The 16,825-nt window shown below is 38.5% G+C and overlaps 1 pseudogene; it reads right to left on the reverse strand.

Annotated features, from left to right (window-relative positions):
* Nucleotides 1-10,882: 10,882 nt before the first annotated feature.
* LOC137193188 (large ribosomal subunit protein eL38 pseudogene) lies at nucleotides 10,883-11,361 on the reverse strand (annotated as a pseudogene).
* Nucleotides 11,362-16,825: the final 5,464 nt, after the last annotated feature.

Raw genomic sequence — 16,825 nt, forward strand, 5'->3', positions numbered from 1 at the left:
CTCTGATTGCTAGAGCAATCGCATCCAAAATTACATTTTGTGTTGCATTAATAAAATTTGCAGTAGATTCAAGATAATTTACTTCTTAATGAAAATGAAATGGCCTTTTGCAGTGGTGACACTGAAGTCTTCTCTGAGAAAAAAAGAGACAACTTAGAGGGAAGATCTTGAAAGTTAAGAAACATTAATAAGACAGAAATGGAATTTTCAACAAGTAACATAAAGCAAGCATGGGAAAGCTTAAATGCACTAATGGGCAAGGCTAGGAAAAAAGAAAAAATGCACTGTCAGTAACAGCCAATTCTTTCCTAATGAAATGGTTTTTACAGTAGATTTGACTGCGCAGAATGTGACAGACTATAAAGCAGGATAACCTTAACTTCACATAAAGTTGAAACTTCCTCTGTGGCCAGGACCTTACACCTACTTCAATTTGTTAATAAAAGTCGCAGAGGTATAGATCATGCACTTTCTTCAGCTTTTAACTCTACGAAGATACATGTCTTTTTACAAAGACTCATTGATCTTGGGGTTAATGGTAACTTAATTATGTGGATAAAGGATTTTCTTTCTAGTCGACAACAGTGAGTCTGTGTCAGTAGAACAATGTCTGAATTGCTCACAGCGAGCACAGGTGCTCCTCAAGGATGTATTTCCTCTGTACTCTTTTATTTGTACACCAATGAATTTGTGATTCAAGAGCAGGGTTTTTATTTGTTGAAGTGTATGAATGACATAGCCTAGGTTGGCACAAATAGACCTCTTAAGGGAAGCTTAGTATTTGATCCAAACACAAGCTTTTCCAGCTTGGTGCAAAAGCAGCAATTTGGAGATCACTGTTGATAAGACTAAAGATTATTTATTCCCAAGCAGGATTTTAAAACAGGGTATGTTGTATTTGAGGGCCGACTTGCTGAAAATGATTTGAATGTTCAAATATCTTGGTGCAGTTCTGGATCATCAATTAAGCTTCTCTGAAAATAACAGGTTCATCTAAGAGACTTCATTTAAGTGAGTCAGTCAGGCTTAGAAATTGTTTACAAAACCCTGATTGAGTTTTTTTTTATCATTCTACTTGACATTATGGTTCGGTCACCTGAACTGCAGGCTCAGAAGTAAACTGGCTAGAATACTTGGGATTGCCAGCAAAATAATTGGGAAGCCCCAGGTAAAGCTGAGTGAATATCATCCTGACAGACAGTTCTCAACCTCTATTTTCTCAGTTTGAGACTCTGAACTCTGGGAAGCACAATAGGGTGCCTTTGGCTACCAAAAATATTTTAAGAAGTCTTTTATCCCAAGTGCAATCAACATTTTAAACTCAAAAAACTCAGCTACAAATCTTGCAACAAAGTATTTTATGTTGTGTTACTTTGTTTTGTTATAGACATTAATTTAGGTATTTTATCTATTTTCTTTTCTGTTATTTTCACTTATGTATTGTAGTGTATTTCATACTTAGGGGCTTTTTGTCTTGGTGGTACATGGTTTCTATATGTACAGTATATGTCATATGTTCTTGTGCTTGTGTACTTGTGTTCTTGTGTTTGGTGAGCCAAAGGCAATTTTCAACTCTGATGGACAATAAAGTTCTATTCTATTCTATTGTTTGCAACACAGTGTTTGGACAATGATTGTCAGAAAACCAGAAAGCCAAACTGGACATTAATAGCAACATCAACATCTGCTTGAGACCAGCAAACACTGACAATGACTACATGTTATGTCATTGGTATTAGTTGCTTTATTTTCAGAAAGGCCTAAACACCATTATTATATCAAGTCAAAACAGTTTCTAGTGATGTTCAAGTGTGGTCTTTGGTTTGATGCTGAACCTTCACATCATGTACTGGATGTAAACCTATAAGGGACTGAACTTGCTAGAACATTAAAATGCACGCTAGATATTTTTAGTCTGAGAAATATGTGCACATGCAAACACTCACACACACAAATACACATAATCAAGCTGTGCATCCCTTCCTAATCCAGCCTGGATGGGGCCTGTAATACAGCAACTCATCTCTCCTGGTAGACCCCGGTTTGTCTTTTATCTCCCAGGGACTGTTTACTTCCAGTAATTAGGCCATTCATCACCCTAATGGGAACATCCCCCTCCACTAAATAACTTCTCTTTTCTCTGAGCAGGTTTACAATCCTGGCACAGCATCTTGAGAGGAAGGTGGTACTCCTCCTATAGGTGCAGTGCCAAGGGGGGACAGGATGTCCAATCTGTCAACATTTCTTATCAGATGGCCAGTACCCGCAGTACACTGAGGCAGAATGTAAGAGGAAGTGAGGACTAAAAAAAAAAAAATTAAAAAAAAAAAAAAAAAAAGGAATGCATAATTCCAAATGTGGTGCAGATGTTCTTCAGATATAGTAATGTGCTACATGGAAGTATTCTTGTGATTAATTAGAAGCTGCTAGAGTGATCTGCTACCGGCAAACTGGATGTTTAGAAACAAGCTAACTCATCTCATCATATAAATCTACACCAAAGGCGGTGTTCTGAATGACATTAGCGCTGTGTGAAAAAACAAAGCCCTCTCATTCATTTGAATGGGGGCAGTGGGGTGCCAATGCAGAGGGCTTGGCAAAGCAACACAGGGTCATCCAGCAAAAAAGTTGAACTGGGCTCAACTTTGCGGCAATACAATGTCATCAGACAGGATGCTGCATTTGTCAGTCAACATGCAAGCGCACATCCCTGGTGGATTACTTTGTAACATAAACGTTTACCTTGCAATTGTCGCAATGAAAGATAAAATAGTTTCCGCTGTGATAACTTTCTAAAGTTGTAAAATTCTGTCTGTGAGTATTACAAACCTTTGTGCTGTGTTTTGGCTTCTCTGTTCTGGCAGCCTTTAAGTGCATTAATATGTAGCTCCAACTCGACTTATTATATTTCATTGTCTCACTGGTACCTTAAACAGCATGCCCTCACCAATGCAACCAAACTGCAGTGTTTAAAAGGAGGGCAGTTTTGTGCACTCAACCAAAGTGATATGGTGGAGGTTTGTGTCTCAATATCAGGTCAAAGAGGTCTAATTTATTAATTTCTCCCTGTCCTCTGCCTCTTGATCTAACAATGAAGTGGGGACTTGCACATGGAGGCAAACAGCCCTCCACAGACCCATATCATCTGTATTATATTGAGACTTATGCTTGGTAAGCCACACACTTTTTTTTAACAATCCAGTCAAATCCTTTTAGAAATGATACCCACATACTACTGGTTCTAGTCAGAAATACATCATGTGACACTGCCATTTTACTGGACACAGTGTGTCAGAATCATCCTTGCTGCCAATTTGTCCCAGTGGTGAACTGCAGTACCACAACAAAAACAACCCCTGTGGCCAAAAATGCTGCAATTTTAAAATACATTTTTGTAAAACTGTTGACAGGACACTTCAAATGGCACAAGGTCATTATTGAGAGTTTGTAAACCAACATAAGAGATTTTTTCCATGACAAGCTATTCTTACCCGTGTAATATCATCTCAATTTAAACTATGGGATGAGCCAGCAGGTTCAGGGACAAAATCGCTTATGTTCATGTGTTGTGGACCACACAACACTGACGCAAACATTTTTTGACATATGCACTGGATGAGCAACTTTAATTGAAATGAATAGCAGCCTTCTTTGAGCACGGCATCAATTCATAATACATCCATGACCTTGAGTATTAAAAATGCTTCCAGAAACCCCTAAACTCTGTGCATATTCCTGCCTCTAAATGATTTTTTAAACAAGCAAGCACTAATTATAGTTAATATATAAACAGATGTTTCCCCACAAAGCTAAATATGTGTGATGGTGCAGGCCTTTTATCTCATTGACAGGCTTGCTGTCAGTAAGAACAACTTGGGAAAACCTCATCTTGAGTGGAGGTCAGTAAAACCACATAATTGCTAATTATTTTCCCCTTCAAGGAACTCTAACTCTCTGCTTCAGAGTGAACAATAGCTATTGTGGTGTGGACAGACACCTCAGACAAAGCCATTGGAAGAGAAAGGGGGGTATATTAATCAAACACCGGTGGGAACTGAGCTGAAGAAAGATTGGTGAGTAGATGGCTCCAACATTACTGCCTTTCCATTCATTAACCTGTCCTGCTGTATCGGCACAGGCTGAAGTCCAAAGCCTTGTCTTGTCCACTGGGGAATGAGTGGACGAGTCGGACTCCTCAACTTCCTTTGATCACCACTCACCTCTTTGAGGGTGGCATTGTGTCCCTCTTCATTAAGATAGGCCTTAATGGACTTTTTCCAAGCTTCTATGTGCTTGCAGAGAGAGATAGAGACTAGGGAGATGTAAAAGGGCACAGAAGGCTGTGGATGAATGTGTTCCCCTTCTCTTGCTACCTATACAACAGGTTAGACTGGCTAAAAAGAAATTCCCTTTCAATAAAGAAAGGGCTCTCTTTCAATATTTGGTCTCACAGAAAGAGAAATGAAAAGATAAAAATAAGGGAGGCGGGGTGTTCCTCTCTATTCAGGGGTCTCTCTACAGAGGGTTCCTATTCCTATTTGAAAACTGAGCAAGACCAGCCCACAAACATGTATCATGCATTTTTAAAAAAGACATGTATGGAGTCTGTGCTCTTTTATCTAGATGCCTGTCAGTGGAAGTATGTTCAAAAGCTTGTTTTTGTCTGATTCGTCAAGAACAATTCAGAACCCTGCAGCTTTCACTTACCCTCTTATTTCCTCTCCCTCTTTCTCTCATTATTTCTTTTTCTAGGATTGTGTCCATTTGGTTCATCCAGATGTCTCTGCTTCATGTCCTCGTCCTCCAGGAGACTAAACCATGTATTTGCTCTGTCTTTGTTCATAATAGCTCATGTATTGTGTGTTTTCTACAATTAACTGCAGTATCATCTCTCAGTATCTCATACCTCTGCTCCTTCTACGTGAATGATCTGATCCACAGTCTTCACTCTAAACACTTTTATACTCTGCTTTAAAGTATTTCACTTATTAGGGACCGAGCCCTAAGGGCGAGGACCCTATTGTTTTTCATGTGTTTGTTTGTTTGTTAGGGCCTGAGCCCCAAAGGGGCGAAGACCCTATTGTATTTTGTGTGTTTGTTTCTTTCTTCTTCTTTCTGTCAGGTGGGGAAGCAGGAGTGGACCCAAATGCAGAGGCCGCAATGCAGATATGACAAAAATCTCCTTTAATCATGGATGGTCAAGTACAGGCAAACAGAGCTGAACAGAACTAGCAGACGAGACAACACAAATGATCCAACAAAGACTCTACTCAAAACCAGACCTTAAATACAGACTAAACTAATCAGGGAATGGGGAACAGGTGACGAGACACAAGGGCAGGCTGGGAGTGATTGGCTGAGAGAAACACAGGAAGCAGGGCAGGGCTGACAAGACTGATACAGGGCAGGTGTGGGGAAGACACAGAGCAGAACAGGGCAAATGAGGGTGAAGCAGGGCAGGTGAGGAGGAGTACATGAACACACAAGGGAAACACAGTAACAAAACTAAAACCCAGAAAACACAATACTCTAAATACAACCCACACCAACCTGTCCAAGAACCATCATGAACCTAAACTAAAGTATACAACACACCAGGCTAAACAACAAAAGGCAGTCCAAACCCACCACCCAAATATAACAAGAAAACCCATATGAACCGAAAGACTAAACAGAAGTGCAAACCAGGAGACCCCAAAGAACACAAGAACATAAAAAGACCAAAAAACACCCAAAGTCCAGGCAAGGTGTGACACTTTCTTTATTATTATGCCACTTCAACCCTAAATTTGACCCCCTAAACATGTTCAAAAACTCACCAAATTTGGCACGCGCATCAGGTCTGGTGAAAAACTTGATAAAATGTAAAAGTTATCCCCCAAAGTGCCAAAATGTGCTTGAGAGCACCACATACCTATCTAATATGGCCGCTACGGCCTGTAGGAATGTCGTAGAGAGATTGAACCAAAACTCAATTATTCGTCTCATCAAGACGTACAAATCATACACTGACACCCCTGACCTAAATCCAACAGGAAGTCCGCAATATGCCCATCAAATTACGACTTTGCGCCAATTTTTGACCCCCAAAAAATGCTATCTCCTCCGAGGGTGTTGATGGTATCGGCTTCAAACTTTAATTCATGACTTATCACACTGTGCTGAACAAAATGTATTAAAAACTTTGTAATAACTCGAACGGTTTAGATATTATAAGCCCCGAAAGTTGAAGTGCCACATCGCACCTTACAATGTAAACCAATGGGGAGGCAATCTCTAGGCATGGATTTTGTGTCAAACAAATGGTTCTGATGTCTAAACTATAAGTCTGATCACTTTGAAACCTGTATCAATGGATTTGCGACAAAATTTCCACAAAAATATGATTTTTAATGTTAGATTTGGCCAAAGTAATGAGATTTATGAAGATATTTCACAAAAAGCGTACTCTAAAATCCTACTGTCCAACTGCTCCTGATGATGTCACTCTCTCAGTGCTCTGAAACATTCCGCAATACATAATCATTATAAAATCACAGGAGGAGCAAGAAAAGACTTTAAAACTCACACTCTGATATCTCAAAAACAGTAAAAGCCAGAAAACTTATGTAAATTCAAGATTTGTAGGTCAAAGTCTCGTGATTCATTTAAAGTTCAAATGAAGTTTGTATCTAAAACTATGTGGAAACAGTAAATGTTCAAAAAGGTGTGGGTTCACTCACACTCTCCATTCAAATATATGAGTATTTTTCTGTGTCCAGCTGCAGTTACTTATTGTCTCTACACACCTGACAGTACACATTTCAATCACACTTTCAAAATTAAAGCACACCACACTTGTAAGAAATATCCCTCATTTTTAAAAAGCAAAATGATCTGATCTCAACGGGCCAGAGTGCGAGGTCCCCACCCAATGCTGCTTGCAGCTTTAATTACACTTAATATTTATGTAATATTATGTGCTATGTACTTTATTTAAGACAGACAATATAAGACATATGCAACCAATGATGCTTTGTTGCAAGTAGTTGCAAGAACCACTGCTCTAAAGTATTTTGGGTTTAATTACGGTTAAACTACTCTTTTATTTAATTTATTATTTTCTTTTTCAAAAGTATGTTTTTACAAATTTGATGTCACAGAGATTGTATAGCTGCACTGGAGTGTTGTGATAACAGAAAGATGTAGAGGATGTTTGATACTGTACATCTACATATTGTGACATACACTCATCAAGCACTTAATTAGCAACACCTGTGCAATCTAATGCAATCCAATACACCACCACCACCACTACCTACTATAATAGACATAAAGCACCTTTCTGACAATGTCAACAAAACTGAAAATGTATAAGCCTTGTATAAGTAGAATTTATGGCAGAGCTGTTGTATTGGATCGTGTTAGATTGCACAGGTGTTCCTAATAAAGTGCTTGGTGAGTGTATGTTCCCTACAATGCACCTAATGTTAAGTCAAGTGTCTCTTGTGACTGACTCGATGAATACAGCTGGTCATAAAAAAACACAACTTCTTGTGTCTCAAGAACGCAGAGCCACTTCATCTGCCCATCCCCCACACCCCTTATCAGATGCAGGTTTTGTATTCAGCAAAGGGTCACTCTCATTAGTCAAACCCTTGAATGGCATGGTAATGAATTAAATTAGGTAGCTCATTAGCCAGCAACTGGGTAATAGGCGAACTTATTTGAAGTGCGTGTGCCTTCTCTGGTTTCAACACTGATGAGGATGTTATTGGAACAGGAAGGTATGCTGCAGTGGGATGTTGTTTTGCTGCTCACCTTTGAAGGTTTTACAAAAGGCAAGGGAATGAAACCAGTTTTCATCCACCAAGCCAAGACTGATGGAAGAACTGGGAGCTCTGTTAACAATGCTGAGAATAAAAGAGAAAAATAAAAAGACCTAATTTGCAAAGACGGGTTGGAGCAGCATTGCCTCAACAATTAGTTCTTGTGTCATTATTATTTCCATTGTATTATATAGGAATAGAATTGGGTAAATATTTGTATGACATTAGAATTAAACTCAATGAGGTAAATTACAGGTTAAACTACAGCCCAACACTTTTGTGTGTAACTCAGTTCAAATTGTGCAGAATGCTCTTTAAGATCCATTGACTGAACATATAAAAGGCAGGAGCTCTGAGTGAAGTTGTTCCTCTATTGCTTTTCCATTTATTCTTCATTAAAATCAAACTTAGAAAAGAAGAAAGAGGGGATTATGGATCCACACAATGCCATCTGCAGCATGAAAGAGACTGTTCTTCTGTTTTTGTTCATGTATTCCTCATGACAGGACAACCACTTCACGAATAGAAAATAGCACTTTGCACTTTTTATGGTGGCTTAAAGCTACGAATGAAAGTTTATTCTTGACCTTGAAAGTAGTAGTTTGACAAAGCAATCTCTGTGTGATGCTGCTGAAAGCTTTGAAAAAAAGCAAATAAGTGGACCGTGATTGTTTTTCAGAACAATGTTGAGGCAGTGCTGCTCTTTCCTAGTTGTAGTTGTTATTCCTTTTCAAGTATTCCTTAATATTCAGCAACGTTACTAAAAGTAAAAGTGAATAGTGCTACTATCAATATCACCATGGATTCAGAAAAGCCTGCCCGAGGAGCACAAACTTTTTTCTGTTATGTAAGATGACAGTGGATTAAGTTATATTCATTCCCTGGAGAGTAACGTGAACCCTAACATAACCACTACAGTTCATGCTTAACCCCAACCTTAACCAAAAATCATGTTTAAATCATGATTAAGTCTGAAATTTAATGACCTTACCTTGAGGGCCAGGTTTTTGAGTACAAATGAGAAGTGAGTCTGACACACACACAAGAAACACAACAAAGAAACACACAGATTCTCTTTTTTCCCCCAGATTGTTGCAGTCCCTTTCCCATTGCTTTAGTTTGTCTGTATGAAGGACACATGATTCAATATTTGAGTGGTGGTGTGTGCAAAGAGCACAGCTGAGGCCCTGTTTACTACATAATGGAGACAAAGAGACAGAGAGTGAGAAAGAGAGAGACTTGCCTTCATGAAGCTTTACCATTTCCAATGGTACCAAAAAGACAAGTTTTTCTCTGTCTTTATCTCCCCCTCTTTCCCTACACACACATACACACACACACACACACACACACACACACACACACACACACACACACACACACACACACATAAGTACACACATAAGTACACACAGTCCCATCACAAGGACAAAACGCACAGTAATCAGAGCTGTGAGTATCCATTATGTTATAAAAGGGGGAAAATGATTGATGCACATACGAATTAAAGTTCAATTGAAGGACGCAGCTCCCAGTTATGGCTGCTATTCATCAATTAGATCCTTAAACACCCCCTTCCAAAGAGAAAAAAAGGTAGCACAGAGTTTCCTCCTCTAGTTTAATATTTTCCTCTCGATGGACACAGCAAAACTCATTTGCTACTTTTAATTTTAAGGAGCAAAGACAACCCTTATGCAATAATTTTGAGTTTGCAGAACATTTGTGAACACAAAAATACATTATGGATGTGAGGCTGGCAGAATACTAATAGGAAAAGAGGAAAAAAAAAACCTCTCTCTTTGGCTTTACATGCACAGCCTCCAGAGAACGATGTTCACAAGCAAATATACTCCATGTCTAGCCCAGTCTGTCTGTAATTTTTAAATACTTTCAGTGCTGTGTTAATTTTTTAACTCTGACAAAATATATTTGTTACCAACCTTTTTTCCATGACAAAGATGAGACATTGATGAGACAAAAGAGGGTTTAAGAAACAAAAGCTGTTACTTAAACCTGCAATAATATATTTTTTGGTCATCTGCGGGCAAAAAAACAAGCTGCAAATACATACCTGACATATTATCACTTATTATATGGCCTTTTTACACACCCAACTGACATGAAACAACATTTATATTCACCTGTAGTTGAGTTTCTAACCACCTCATGAATATGAGAGTGGTGAGAGTGAACAGAACAGTAAAGATGTGGGCCAGGAAACCAAAACAATGAGTTGAAAGACTGAGTGATAATTCTGTGTGGGCTCATCACTACTAGTGACCCATTTCACGTAGTTATATGATCCATTGTTTACATAAATAATATAATAATAATATAATAAAACATAATATTTGTTTATTTATCCCGTTATATAACACATGTATGTAATCACACTCAGAGTCTCAGAGTCATATATTGTTTAAAGCTGGTAAAGGTTGGTGTCTTTGAAAACTGAGAAAGAAAGAAAGAAAGAAAGAAAGAAAGAAAGAAAGAAAGAAAGAAAGAAAGAAAGAAAATATATATGTTCAGCAGGATTGTCGGCTAGTAGAATGGCAAAAAAAACTTTTTCTGGTCATTCATACATGTGTTTCTGACACTAAAAGCAGATAACATCCTCTGAGCCTTTTTAGAAATCTCAGCACGTTTGTCCGCCACAAGTGTTGATGCGTTCTTTCAAATACCACACAATATTTCTCACACTTTTGTACTACGATTCAGCTGAAAACCAATAAAGAACCAAGCTTCCTTGACATTTTGCAGCTTTACCTGTGTCAATTCTACCGTACATTGTTTCTGAAGGAGATAATCCGTGACACGGAGCTTTGATCAGGTACTTGTTTATGGTGCTGCAATCTAAGGCCTTAATCTGCTAGGTAGATATCAGGTAGTGTCATCCCTGGGTGGTGTTGAGTGGATGGGAGAGTGTCTGGTCGTGACTTTGTGTGCATAGGAGGGGATTAACTGGGAACAAAACAGAGTAGAGGAGAAAAAAAGAGAGAAACTATATAGAGGTAGGATGATGACTATGCCTCACCTTTTTTTTTTCAGTCTTCCAATTTTTATTACAATTATCTGTACATCATGGATGTTCACGGATCGTCCTTAACAGCCAGAGCTGGGGGTGGGAGCTGCTTGAGCTTGTCAGCCTTCTTCTCGTTTGTGATGACCAGGGTGTACAGGTGTCTGCTGCAGTGCACCTTGAACTTAACATTGTCCTTGTCCTTCTTGATCTTTATGGATTTAGCATCCTTCCTCTTGGCTGTCAGCAGGAAATCTTTCATTTCTTCTATCTTGCGAGGTATGTGACTGAGCCTCACCCTGCTAGGGAGGAGAAAAAGGGGCTATGCCTCTTAATTGAGGGAATAAACAGATTAATGGGTGCTTTCAGATGACAAGCAAGACCAGGACCAGAGTCAACCACGTACTCTGGGTAGTTTCTCTGTTAAACGGCATCATTAGAGTAATACATTTACAGGGTCACTAATCTTGGCTTTAGCTATATATCCAAAACCATGCAATTAAATGTCAGTCACTGTACACATTCAGGAGTCATTCCACACTGGGATGAAATTTTGTATGGTGCTCTGACAAATCCACCAGCAGATGTGATTTTAGGAGTTAGTTGGGAAAGGTGATACACAAGATTGATTTTCTGATTTTACCATATGTACTTTCACATACATACTTTATATAAATTGCAATATAAGGAATCATTGGAGACTGTTTAATATTTATATTTTGTACCACCTGACTGATCTCCTATTAGAAAGCATTTGTCTGTTCCCCTCTAGTGCCTTTGTTCCTACCAGAGTAACAAGTTCTAACAACCTAAATGGCCAAATACATAGTTTGTACATGTTTTGTTATGTTAGTTTTGCCTTCCAAAATATCCAATGTGCAGCCTGGCTGCCAGAATAAAATGTTGGCATTGTATGTTTCTGCAAACCACAGAAACGTTGAATATCTATGTTTCAACACGTGTAATATGTAGCAACATTTCTACAAAACGTAGCATATTAACATTTAACAATATGTATCATATCAAAATGTCAACAAATGTATCATGTCAGCATTTCTACAAAACGCAGCATATTAACATTTCAACAAAACATATCATCAACATTTCCAAAATACGTATTATCTCAGCATTTGTAAAGTGACGTAGTTCACATGCGATCTATATGAGCTGACTTTCCTATTAGGAGGTGGAGGGGTCGGTGGATGGTTAGTAAGTTTCTTGGCGCAGAGAGTTGGAAATCAGCAGGGAGCACGGTTTGAGCACCCACTTCCCGTTTCAACCGAAAGAAAGCTGGTGGGTGTTTTTAGCGAGATGTCAGGACATTTGCAGCCTTTTTTCTGGAGAGAAAACTGGATATTTTTAATGTGTATAATGGGATGTTTGCAGCCGTTTTTATTTTATTTTAACCCAAATCATGATCTTTCCCTAACCCTAACCAAGTGGTCTTTGTGCCTCAACCTAACCAGACCTTAACCACAGCATTTTCACACCATAAAACATCATAATTCAATGGATAGAAATGCTAATATGCTATGTTTTGTAGAAATGTTGATATGATACCTATTGTTGAATTGTATTACACGTGTTGAAATGTAGATATTCAACGTTTCTGTGGTTTGCAGAAACGTTCAATGCCAACGTTTTGGTCTGGTGATTGGGTTGCCATGTGACTGTTCAACAATGGACTTGTGTGTGTTTTCACTCAAGTTAAAGTATGGTTACCTTTAGGTTGGGCTGCAACTAACGATTATTTTCATTATCAATTAATCTGCAGATTTTTTTCTCAATAAATCGATTAATAATTTTGTCTATAAAACATAGAAAAAAGAAAAAAAACAGCTCATGGTGACATCTTCAAATGTATTGTTTTGTTTGACCAACAGTCCAATATTGATAGATATTCACTTTACTGTCATGTATGACAAAGAAATGCTTCAATTCCTCACATTCGAGAAGCTGCAATCAGCAATTTTTTTGCATTTTCCCTTGAAAAATTGACTACAATGATTATTTCATTATCAAAATAGCTGCCTATTAATTTTCTCTCAATTGACAAATCGATTTAATCGACTAATCGTTGCAGGTCTACCTTTAGGCAAATAAAATGACTTCAGAGTTCAGGTCAGGCCTTTACACTGTGCATCATGCTTCACATATTGCTACAGAAACCTTATCCACATGGATTTGTTGTTGTATGGGACCTTGAGGTTGTTAGCATGACCCCTGTACCATCCTGGTGTCTGGAATTCCATGAGAAAAGTCAGACTCATCTATGGTTATTTCATGTATTGTACAACTTTATATACTTTGTACAGTCCATCGTATGTAGACGTATTTGTTTATTAGGAAAACCTGTGATTCTAAATTGAGTTTACCTTTCAAGGCAAGTTGACTGTTGGTAGCAGATGGGATGTGTCTTCAGCTGTCCAGTGAGGGAGGCCAACACTTTGTACTAAGGTTATGGTTAAGGTAATGTTTTCCTTTATTCATAGGAATATATCACTGTTTCCACTTTTCAAGTTCAAATTGTATTTTGTGTGTGTATGCATGTGTATGTGTGTTGATATGCGACTATTTACAATAGATACACCTGTATATTTCTGTCTTCAGATCTGAAATTTGCCCATAGGGTAAGCAGCATTAAGCAGAAAACAAAAGGTCACCTCCACGTGACGGTGCACATATTTACAGACAGTCAGTATTGGATCAGCAACACATGCACATTCACTTATGCTGCGCATCCACTGCCAATATCTTTTGGTGCAGCAGTGCATTAGTATCAGCTATTGTATTGTAGCAGTGGGTTCACATCTCTCATTATGCATCACCATGCCAAGTGGAAAAGAGATTAGAGTGCAGATTAGTGAGACTCCGTTATTTTATGTCCCGAATGGTTTTGGAATCAATGATCCAACCCGAGATCATGTTTTTCATTCCAATGTTGGCACAATCCACTACAATGATAGTTTTCACTAACAAAAAGGGATATATTCTTAACGGTATCTATTCATATACGCAATACAAGGCACCTTAACAGATGCTTTGATGCTTTCAGTCAAATGACTGAATGGCAGGGAAACTTGAGTCCCCTGAACTTAACGGGTCGGACTGAGTGGCTATGCTGTTTGTGAATAAACATGAACCCCAGACTGCAATTCAATTCTTCTCTCTCTCTCTCCATTTCTTTCTCTCATATATTTGAGGAGAGGTGAGATTGCTGTAGACACTTTATAGAGTTAATTCAGAAAGAAAAATGAAATTATAGGAAGGACATGTCTCCCCTTTAAATTACACCCAAAGTCCAAGCACATCTCACGTGCAGTTGCACTGTTTAGATTATAAGAGACAATGAGATATGGAGGGGGATTGCCTGGAAGGATAGACGAAAAGATGGCTGATCATTTTTCAAACTGATGTTTTCCGCAGGACAAGGCTGGGAGGGGGATGGAGACACAGCAAAAAGAGGAGAAAATCACAATAAGAAATGCTAATATACACTGAAATTAATTAAATGATGTCGAGTCTGATTTTATCTGACAGGGAGGTAATTTGTCTCTCTTTGGCTGCCTGAGGACGATGGCTTTGTATGTGAATGTGTGTGTGTGTTTGTATATGTGTGTTTGGGTGGGTGTATTGGTTTTGTAATTGCTTTGTGCCAATGGGGCACGTTCCCTGTGTTGTATGTGACTGTAATATGAGCATTTTTGATTTTGCACATGCTTGCTTATGGTTTTCAAAGTGGGATGTGTCGGCTGAATCACACAAGTGAAGGACATACGATATGGTATGGTCACAGCTACAGAATAATCAGAGGAGACAGATAGTTGGCTGTTACTTCCAGAGATACAATGAACATTCAGTTGTTGAATGTGCAGAGATTTTGAAGCACTATCTACTAAATTATTACTGAAATAATATGATTTATTTCACCTTGAGACAGAGATTATATAAGTAATATGAAATACAAAGCACTTAAAGCACACTAAGGAGACTGCATGTCCTCACTTGAAAAAATGGTAGCACTGGTCATTTTTCAAAAAAAGCAGAACAAAACAAACAAAAAAACAAAAAAAACTAACACCGTTTTTTTTTTTATTTTTTACAAGTGACGTCTTGTGTATTGGTTTTGTAATTGCTTTGTGCCAATGGGGCACGTTCCCTGTGTTGTATGTGACTGTAATATGAGCATTTTTGATTTTGCACATGCTTGCTTATGGTTTTCCAAGTGGGATGTGTAATTAATAATTGTCTCTCTTAAGAGCAAAACCATGCAGTGTGACATTGTAGCACTTCAAATGGTTATGGCATGTTATGGTATGTAGGCTAAGATTTTTTTTTTGTTTTTTTTTTACTGTTTTCATTAAATGGCCACCCCATTTATAACAGCAAGTGGAGACTAAATATTAGGAACATCTTCCACAATAATGCAATTCAACAGGGCAGTTCCAACAAAAACGGAACATTATAACCTTCATGAAGGTACCAAATGATGGAAAAAAGAATCCAACTTCAATCCGACTGATGATAGATGACAGGATACAAACTGTGGTCTCTAGTGTCAAAGTCAGACATTTTGCCCAACAATTCACCCCGACCTAGAGAGCACAGCTAGTGAACAGTTAGTGATCAAACACTCAATATTATTTTTCTGGTGGGGAAAGTGACTAGGAGCCTGTAACACAAAACAAAATGTTTTAATGTTTCTTCTTGAGGTTTTCAGCATTGTTAACCACAGTGAATTTAGAGACTGTAGACCATTTCTGATCTCCTGCGCTGCAGGTGCTAGTCAGTAAGGTCAACTCTTGTTGTGCCCAGTTGGATTGAAACCTTCACAATGAGTATTTATAAATTCAGCTTGCTGCAGTAAATCAGACATCTTTAAATGAGAGTTTAAATTCTCCACCTTTCTCTGAATCTATTCCAGTTAAATGAACTTCACTCTTGCTTTTGTAACCCTTCCAGAGACCCTGTGGCTTACATCTTAGTGAAAGCTTTTCAGCAGATAAAGAGGTGGTGGACCAGGAGGGTCTCCCACCAGGCTTTAATCCTCTCTCCTCCTCTACAACCATCTTCTATGCATCTACAGCCGTTAGTGGCCCTTGTACTTTGAGTATGTGAAGGGCTAAATTAGAGAAGGATGTCTTGTGGGAGGATCTCAAAGCTTTTTAAACATTGCTGGTCTAGTATAAAGTAAAAATACTGCAAAGACAAGGTCAGGAAGGGGCTCTGCCATCTGCTGTATTTTAGTAGCTGCTTGGATCTGTGAACTTTAAAGGAAAGTACAATTGCCTCTATTGTGTTGAAAAAAAATCAAATTGCATCATGTAGGAAGATGATGACAAGGATAATGGCACTCTGCATGATATCAAGACATAATGTGTTTCTTCCTTTAGCACCAAAAAACACAATTGTTTGTTAAGGAAATGTGTGGGAGCAATCATCACCTCTTCTTTTTCCGTGGTGATGAAACATGAAGAAAGCCAACATGACCAATCAGCACAGACTGTCCACTTTCAAGCTGCACTTTATAACTGTGTGCCCCCAATCAAAGCAAGCACAATGAAGGTACACTCATTTTGGGAGCTCTAGCTTCTGCAAATGACCATGCACTGATTGTCATATTGTCATTTAAAAAGATTAAGTTTCTGATGAACACACTCAAACATGGTGGCTGCATAATGACTGTAATCAGCCTTGCTTTGATCATGTCTTGTGTATTCTTCTCAAACAGCTATCTCTTGATGTTTTCTTGTCCTCATATCACTATGTGAATGTAAGATGGGTTGAAGCAAAATGAAAAATCCATTTTGGAGGCAGACAGAGAATAAAAGGGACAAAAACCCACACAAGCACACAAACATTAACAAAGTCCCCTCCCACTGACTGTATGTTCTCCCACAAATAGACAGTCTGCACTCTTTCCTTTGAGGGGTAGAGGTCTCTTGGCTCTTTATTTGTCCCTTACATTAAGTGGACAGAATAAATGGAAGGCATTCAA

Source organism: Thunnus thynnus, chromosome 11, assembly GCF_963924715.1.
Source record: "Thunnus thynnus chromosome 11, fThuThy2.1, whole genome shotgun sequence".
NCBI classification, from domain to species: Eukaryota; Metazoa; Chordata; class Actinopteri; order Scombriformes; family Scombridae; genus Thunnus; species Thunnus thynnus.